General features: G+C 41.6%; 1 protein-coding gene and 1 non-coding gene across 3 annotated transcripts in view; both read left to right on the forward strand.

Annotated features, from left to right (window-relative positions):
• Window positions 1-130, forward strand: part of LOC147453747 (uncharacterized) — a 5,272-nt gene extending 5,142 nt beyond the window's left edge. For both annotated transcript variants that reach the window (XM_086515843.1, XM_086515842.1), the window contains exon 8: window positions 1-130. This exon is cut by the window's left edge and continues 517 nt beyond it. The gene's annotated coding sequence lies outside the window, so the exon portion shown is untranslated.
• Window positions 131-2,667: 2,537 nt separating this feature from the next.
• On the forward strand, window positions 2,668-2,739 carry TRNAT-CGU (transfer RNA threonine (anticodon CGU)). The gene has a single exon. It is a non-coding gene; the product is annotated as a tRNA-Thr (tRNA).
• Window positions 2,740-9,347: the final 6,608 nt, after the last annotated feature.

Raw genomic sequence — 9,347 nt, forward strand, 5'->3', positions numbered from 1 at the left:
TCCACCCCAATTACAGCGATAACCCATTTTGATGTAATCTAGTGCCATTTATTGTTGTAATGGAGAAGGAGAATATTGTTATGTAAAGGATACTGAGGCTTTGAAAGGCGGGTGAAGCTTGAGATGTTCATTGATGGAGTTTGTTTACTGTGAAGACTTTGATTTGTTAGACGTTCAACAGGCTCTGGTGTTTGTCGGTTATTGGTGGTAGTGTTAGATTTGCTTTTGTCTGTATCTTACGTTGCTATGTTAAAAGAGCCAGTGGTTGGTAGTGTAAGAAAGGTCTCAAGTTGAGAGGCAATGACAGTAGGAAGTCATAAATTGCTTTCTTTGGCTTGTCAGTGGCAAAGGCCTTGGTGTTTGGTTGGGTTTTTTAAGCTTTGTAGGTAAGGTAATGATAATTTGAAGGGGTTATCACAGTTTTTACTTGGATCCCCCGTGATGATAGTTTGAAAGAGTCGTCCTTTTCTAGTTTCTTGTCTCTTCCTTTTCCAAAAGAAACAGACTCTTTTGTCTCAATATATTTCTCACCTTTGACAAACTTGCAACCATTAGATTGATGGATATTGTGGTGTGTGGCTGGACAAGTTGCAGTGTGAACCCACTTGTACGTGCCAAGATTATCTCGGTTAGTTGTAGCTTCTCAATATACGGAGTTGCCTAAGTTGCCTATCACTAAAAATTTGTAGCCCAAAATTTTAAATCTTTTTCTCCCTTAGGGGGAAAGTGTGGTGTGTGGCCGGACAATCCGTGGTGTGAACCCACTCGTATGTGCCAAGATTATCTCGCTTAGTTGTAGCTTCTCAATATAAGGAGCTACCTATCACTTATGAAGGCATGCTCAATTTGGTGTAATCTCTCTCTTAAGAGTACTGACCATGGAGGAGGTTGATGAGATTCGACAGTGATCGATGAGAGATTTCATTTGAACCCACCAAGCCCCCCTATATCTCGTCCCAATCCCGAATCAACTTCAGATTTATTTCCTTCCTCCTTAGTGTTCTAGTGTTTAGTTCTTTTTAGTTCCGTACTCAGACATAATATCAGATTCACCAATTGTAACTTTTTGGTCTCATAGGTCATTTTGGCCTTTCGAAGACGTTAATATAACATTTCATTTCATTTCATTTCTCTCTCTCTCTCTCTACTCTCTCTCTCTCTCTACTCCTTGTGACAGGTACGTCACAATATTCACACGCTTAGGGCTCTGTCTCTAAAAAATGCAGCGTAGATTGAAATTTCATTCCACTTGAGATTATTTTGTTTGCTGTTGAAAGGCTTTGTTGCAAAGTAATTATTGATTATTGATTCTTGAAGGAGCTAATTTTGATTGTTGATGGACTGGGTTGCAACACGCAAGCAGTGATTAGTGAAACTAAAGGACTATAGGGTTTTTTGTGACCAGCCTATTAACCAAGGGAATAAAGTGCCAACGTTTGTTGCACAGATTTTCGTTGTAACCCGTGAGCCGTTCAAAGAAAGGCGTTCCTCCTAATATTGTTTCAATTATTTTATACTAGTCCAATGAACTTGTCCTCCAACAGGTAAGCAAGCAATCTTTAGTTACCAGTAGCATTTTGTGGCATGGAGTGTGTATGGCCATCTTCATCAATCACAGACTCTAGCCTGTACAATGGGACTACTACTCCTCTTCCTAGATCACACATGCAAACACTGTCCCATAGCACATTCATTCCTTTTGTTTAGCTAGTTCTTCTCTCTGGGTATTTTTCATATACTTCTATGTATGAATAAGAAGAGAAGATTGCATAGATGATCTTTTGGCTTGAAGCTCAAAGATTGAGGTTGTTTGCTAATAACCCATTTACCTCAATATGCAACCTCCACTAACAATCGCATGGTGTTTGCTCATGTCAATATTTTATATAAGGGTGGGTTCAGACTAGGCGGCGGAATAAAAATGCAAGGGGGCATCGATCCTCCATGGCGAAATTTGATTGGTTGGAGTTGAGACACTCTTCCGCCGGGCCCTCCATTTTTCTTCCGACCACCCCCCCCCCCCCGGTGCCGCGGAAGAGTTGACGGCCTCTCTCAGCCCCCTTCACTTTTTCACTTTCCTCCACACTGTTCACACTAGGCGGCGGCGGATTTGCGAAGGCTTGATTCTTCCGCTGGTTCAGTCTAAACCCAGCCTAAGCCACATGCATTTAAGATGAAAGCAAAGGTGTTTGCAGCTTGAGAGAAGCCATTGCTTCACATTTAATGAAATAGCCTAGCTCTTCTTTATGAGCTCAGAGGCACAATTTAGACATGTACACATGTGCCCATATCTGCAAGGAAAATCGATCTGCCTTTAAAAAAAAAACTGCATTCTCAATGAAATGGAAGTCCCACCTGTACAAAAGAGAGTCGATGTTTTTGTCACAGCATACGCAGCATTCCCCCCTCTTTACCGAAACCCACTTGGAGCCATCAATCGCCTCTTCAGGAATCGACGTTTACGTCACAAACTATCATATATACGTGTCTCTCACATTAAATTTCCGCGAGCACCTACCTTTACCCTCATACATCTGCTGAAGAGCGCCAGCCAATTCTTGTCGCAAAGACCGCTGTACATCTCAACACGTACCCACATCGCTTGTTGCAATCACTAGATATCAATTAAATATCTAATTAGTATTTTTACGTTAATTTACATCGACGGCCTCCGTAGCATAGTGGTAGTGCGTTCGCTTCGTAAGCGAAAGGTCGCGAGTTCGATCCTCGCCGGGGGCTTTGACTTCATCCAACAGCTTTTGCACATTAGCTATTATTTTCCCATATCAAAACACATTAGGCTTACTAAGTAAACACATTCTAAATTTAAGAACTTGTTATAAATGCTTTGATAAAAAAAAAGCATAAAACGTTTTTAGTGGGCTTCTTATTCTGTTGGATTGCATGGGAGCTTAGGATATGCTAAGACGAAAAAGAGTAATAGGCATTTAGAATGTTGGGATACCAAGCTCAACATATGTTTGCATGGATGACATCTCACATTCATTCATCACTGGCAACAACTAATAGACAATCGGATCATCCACTAAGGTTCTACAACTAGACTCCAATAATATGGTCTACTTGCCCTTATCTTGTTGATTCATTGCTAGCGATTCCACATTGACCGTTGTACATAGTCACTTTATTATGTTGTATTTATCGCTTATGTTTTGTAGACCATCGTACCGTTTTTAGTAGTGAAGAAGGAGAAGCAGCTTTCAATTTCCTTTGTATGCTGTCTTGGTTTTGTGAGTGCGTGCTTGCAAGAGCTTAAGCTCTCTCCTTCTCTATCTCTTTACACAATATAAGGGACTTGTTGTGGCACTAAGGACTAATGAGAAGTAAATAATAGGAAAGAGCAACAAGGATTTGACAAACCCACTAAGAACAAGGCACAAATGGAGGCCAAGACCAAAGCTTCGAAGAGAAAGGTGCAAAAGATTGAAAGAAGAGGACTAGCATGAATCTTACCACAACAAGATGCCCAAGGTGATGACCAAGGGATACATGACGATGAGTCTAAAGTTGAAGACAAGATTGAAGACAAAGAGGCATAGGAAAACAAGGACAAAGAAAATAAAATCATGATGACCAAAGAAAACGTAGCACCAGCTTTCAAGACACCCTCTGAAGGTTAGCAGTAGTCGAATTGCTCAAGTTTAAGGTGGCCTAGACCAGGTAGCTACTATAACTACACATAGACACATGATCATCTTCACCAACCATTGAATTGGAGGCTAGATGCACTCTTGTCATGACCATAGGTGAAAGCTCCTTGGCATATGAGTTGAATGAGGTTATAGAGTAGCCGTTGGCTCAAGGACCACCTGCATTCTCCCTCTAGGATATACATTTCATTGATATTGCGGAGGACATCTTAGATCCAGAGGTCAATATGGCATTGACTCTTGCAAGAAACATGACAACTTGAAAGATGTTGTCAAGCTCAAGCAGGCTCATTTTATGTCACGTAGCCCAAGCTATTACTATAACCACAAGATGAAGGGAAACCTCAATGTCTTGAAGTCTTGAAGAAATAGTTCCTTGAAAAGGACAAATTCATGGAGAAAGAGTAGGACAAGCAATTGAAAATCCAAGAAGAGCTCGCCTTCATTGAGGCCAACATTGATCTACTAAAGAGTTCAATTCACAAAAAAAATAGCTAGCCATCAAACATACTGATGTTAGGAAGGATCAATATGCAAGGATCATCTAACTGAAAAAGTAGAAATCTTATGAAGAGATACTCGAAGAGTTAGTGGATCTTTTGGTTGTCACAATTCATAGAAAACAAGGTGCAGCTGGCCCATCTGCAAGCTCTGTTAAGTATGGAGCCTGATTTACCCTTGTAATTTTCTGTGGTAAAAGCGCACATTTGTAAGGCCCCCATTATGAGGAGAAGCCATAGTGCATGAAGGAAAATCACTCACCGGAAACCAAAATTTTCACGGACAAGAATCAGGGGCAACTTTAGAGGCCTCTCCGCCCCCGAGACTTTTTTTTTTCGCCGGAATATTATGGCCGGCCGGCGGCTGGAAAGTGGTCGGAAAACAACCGGTCGTTTGGCCGGTGGCCGATAGTCAATGGCCGATGGCCGGTGGTCGGAAGTCAATGGCCGGTGGTCGAAAGTCAATGGCCGGTGGCCGAATTCAAAAGCGGACTTGTCTTCTCAAGGGCGGCCACACATGGGCGGATTGGAGGGTCCGATTTGGACTTATTCGCACAAGGGCGGCTACACATGGCTGTCTCTCATAAGAGAGGGCAACCCTTTTGGCCTATAAAAGGAGGCCATTTCTACACACATTTCATAGTGTGAAGTTAATGCAACAAGGTGAGTGTGAGGTGGTGAGAGTGAAGCAAGGTGGGAGCTCTATCAAGGGTTTAATCCCTTTGTAAACTACTTCTTCTTTTGAAGTGCTAAAGCCATTGAGTGGCTGCTTTCCGGTGGACGTAGCCCACATTGGGTGAACCACGTATATCGTGTATACTCTCTCTCTCTCTCTCTACTCTATAATCTCTTGTGTGTGAAATCTATCTCTCTCCATTAAGTAATCTACTAAAAAATCTATTTAGCTACGTCTTATTTCCTAACAAGCTCAATCTATGAACAAGAGGTAAAGCCACTCCAAGCCATTGTCCAAACAACAATACAAGACTACAAGTCTCGTAAAGCAAATGTAGAGAAAGAATAAATAGCCTAGAGAAAGAGAACAAGCTTCACAAGATTCCACACCCAAATTTAAGGAAGAGGTGGTAGTTAAAGAAACATGGGTGTTGTCACAGACTAGCACAACCCCATAGACCCTTTTGGAAGCTCCAATAGATACAACTATTCCCCCCTGTGTGCTTGACTTTTGGGATACCTCCAACGTCCATAAAGATATCATTGTAGAGATTTCTATAGAGAAATTTTTTAAAGATAAAGTACACGATCTTATAGGGAAGATTCAAGTGGAGACTGATTAAATTTTTAAGGAGTGTAGGGAGTGGGAGTACCAAGTTTTGATAGTTTTCCAACATTTTCTACCTCAAATCGTGTTAGAATTAGGGTTGCAGGAAAACACACATAGCTTGGAGAAGGCGAAGGAAGCTCAAGGCACACAATATAGAGTGTGTTAGTGTGCTATGGAAAGATTAGATAGCCCTAGAATGAATGGGTGTATATATAATGGACGGGGGAAAAAACCCCTAAAGAAGGAAAAAATGCCCCGGCGGTCCTAAGTGTGTTCGCACACATCACTACCACATGTATATGATGGTAACAAATCCCACCTGGAGTGATGCGGTGAACGAGAGCTGGCACATGAGTAAAGGGAAGTGCCATGCCCTGAGGACATGATCAGTCCACAAAGGGGAGTAAGCCCAAAGCTTTGCGGAAAGCTTCGAACATCTCACGAGACAATGCCTTTGTTCAGCAGGATCACCAGCATCATGAAGACTTAATTTCAAACCTGTTTCCATGGGAGTGGCAATCGGTTTGCAATCCTCAAGTCCAAACTTACATAGCAATTTCTCTATGTAACTTTTTTGACACAGGGCAATACCACCATCACACTGCTTAAATTGTATACCCAAGTAATGATGCAACAACCCCAAATCTTTCATCTTGAAAGTAGCATTCAAATCAGCCTTAAAATCAGCAATCTGTCTCTCATTTGGTCCAGTGATCAACAAATCATCTACATAAAGAACCACAATGAGAAGTACATCACCCTCATGCTTTACATACAATGTGCTTTCTGTTGGACTGTTACGAAAGCCTCGTTTGACCAAATGAGTGTCAGGTTTCTCATACGAAGCACGAGGAGATTGCTTCAACCCATACAAAGCCTTCTTACATCTGCACACTTTGTTCTCTTGTTCCTAAACATCATGTAAGCTAGACATAGCCAAAGCATAAAAATCTGATGCATAAGGTGCATGGCGAGAGCCTAAACGAGTACGACTAGACAAAGGTGCATCCAATTTACTGTCACGGAATGTATGCACCAGCCATTTTGGCATACCTCTAGCCTGCTTTTCAGCCCTTTCCTCATCAAGTACATCATGTACATCTACATCAGTGATAGGCTGATCTGTAACATTTTCAAAACCCCCCATAGGCTGTACATTTGCCTCATTGGAATTTACATTCGTACTTCCACCAACTGAAAAGAGGCAACAAAGTGTCATAAATGTCTTGTGAGCTTACAATACTGTCTCTAGTACATGACAGAAAGGGCTGAATAGAATCTTCCACAAACACAACATCCTGTGAAACCAAAATACGCTTTGTTTGTGAATGATACAACCTGTAACCTTTGCTTTTAGCACTATAACCAACAAAAATACATTTGACAGCCCTATCATCCAATTTTGTGCGCTGTGTTTGTGGCACCAAAGCATATGCCAAACAACCAAAAACACGCATGTGCTCAATAGAAGGCTTTCTATCATGCCATGCTTCATATGGAGTAATAGACTGCAAAGCTTTTGTAGGACACCTGTTTAGTACATAGTGGCACACATGATGGCCTCAAGCCAAAACGAATGTGGCAAAGCTTGATTTTTGACCATAAATCGTGCCACTTTCGGAAGTGACCTGTTTTTTCTCTCAGCAACACCATTTTGCTGAGGCATATAAGGAACTGTACATTGGTGTTTTATCCCACGACTAGCCAGAAACGCATTAATTCATGAGACATATACTCCCCCCCTTGATCGGAACGGAGGGTGCCCATAGTACATTTCAAGACATTTTTAGCCATAGCCAGAAATTGTTTGAAGCACATAAATACTTCAGACTTTGCTTTAAGCGGAAATATTCCATGCATGCTTGGAGTAATCATCAATGAAAGTCACAAAGTAAAGGTAATTGCCCAAGGACGGAGTTTTCATGGGCCCACAAACATCACTATGCACAAGCTGCAACCTGCATGTGGCCCTAACTGAACCATCCTTTGGAAACTTAGAACGTTGCATCTTACCCAAAATACAACCTTCACAAACATGTTTGATAGGTGCTTCAACAAGCGGCAAAGAAGCAACCATATCAGATTTCTGCAACAAACGTAGCAAACTGACAAAATTCAGATGACCAAAACGTGCATGCCAAAGTTTTGCATTTGAACTAGACTTTGAATCCAAAACTGCATTTGCAAAATTCTGCCCACACTTGTCATACAAATTGAGCTTATACAGTCGACAACATAAAATGCCAGATGCAACAATTTCATCACCGACACTCAGATCATGTACTGTAAATCTGTCATCCTCAAATTTGACTACAAGACCAAGTCTAGTAAGTGCAGATATAGACAAAAGATTCTTCTTGATTCCAGGTACATAAAGTGCGTCAACAAGTGTGAAAGAACTGCCATTTGCAGCAGTAAGCACAATCTTTCCAACTCCCCGAACCAGATAAGAGGCATTGTTGGCACAAGTAACTGAATTCCCATGAAGGACAGACTCAAGAGAGGTGAACAAATCACAATATGAGGTAATGTGCTTTGTAGCACCACTATCAAAATACCACACATGTGAATCTGTAGCAACTGACATGCATGCATCTTTGATAGCAGGATTATAGGTACACTTTGCACTAAAAGCCCATTCTGCATCAACATTAGCATCATAGGCTCCTTTCACATACGACTCAACAATAACTGCATTTGTAGTGGAACCAACATTTGTAGTGGAACCACCCTCTTCCTTCTTAGCCTCTTTGGTCTTCAACTTAGGACACTGCTTGATCAAGTGATCATTAGCTTTACAATAATGGCAACGCATCTTCTTTTTGCCCTTATCACCAGAATTTCTAGATGAATTATTGCCAACAGAAGCATTAGGTAGAGGTGATTTTCCACTCGTAGAAGAACCATAAGAAGTGGATGCATTGCTGTTACCACCCTTTCTTTGAGCAACAATGAAGGCCTGTTCAACTGCACGCTGTCTAGTCCTTTTTTTTTTTGGAAAGTGACTCTTGCAATAGCAATGTGCACAATGCATCAAACTTGACAACTTCAAGATTTCCTTGGGTCACGAGTCTCCAAGTTCTAGCAAAAGTCTGGTAAGAGTCTGACAAGGCATCAAGAACAATCTGCACAAGGGAACTGTCTGAAATGACTTCAGCTGCAGAAATAAGTTGCTCATTGATATCGTTGGCACCAGAAAGGAAAGTTTCCATATCATCTTCCTCATGCATAATCTTCGACTACAGCTCTTTACGCAGCAATGCAATTTTTGCCTCATTGCGGCTTGCATGAAGACCTACTAGAATATCCCAAGCCTGTTTTGCAGATTTCATTAAGCGAATGTGAGGAGTAATGGTGCGATTCACAGACAACACAATCAACGCATGAGCCTGCACATTCTTTACATCCCAACAAGCTTGTTCTGCCATGGCCAAAACAACTCTAATAGTAGCAATCCTTGCAGCAAGACGTGCAACATCCTCAACATCGCCTACATCCTTAGAACCAGGACGTACATCAACGCCCCGCATAATATTCCAGACACCCTTTGACACAAGAACATGTTGCATCATGTAAGCCCACATAGGATAATTGTCCCCATCCAATCCGTCCTCATCAGCAAACATCTTGAACACATCTGTGTTGCTATCAGCCATGGAAAAAGCCTTCACCTAATGTGAAAACTGCCCGAAATGAGGAGAAATTGAGTGAGATTAGCACGTGCTATTTAGCACAACCCGCAGTAGACTATACGGGACCTGTTATGTAGTAATTGGTATTGACAAAATTTTTGCACAAAATGACAAAATTGCTTGTGCAGTACTACCTGTAGTGGAAACGGAGGTTGAGATGAGCCCAAATCAGAAATCTAAGCAGATTAGGCTCTACGAG

Source organism: Adiantum capillus-veneris, chromosome 7 (assembly GCF_014529385.1).
Source record: "Adiantum capillus-veneris isolate H3 chromosome 7, ASM1452938v2, whole genome shotgun sequence".
Classification (NCBI taxonomy): domain Eukaryota; kingdom Viridiplantae; phylum Streptophyta; class Polypodiopsida; order Polypodiales; family Pteridaceae; genus Adiantum; species Adiantum capillus-veneris.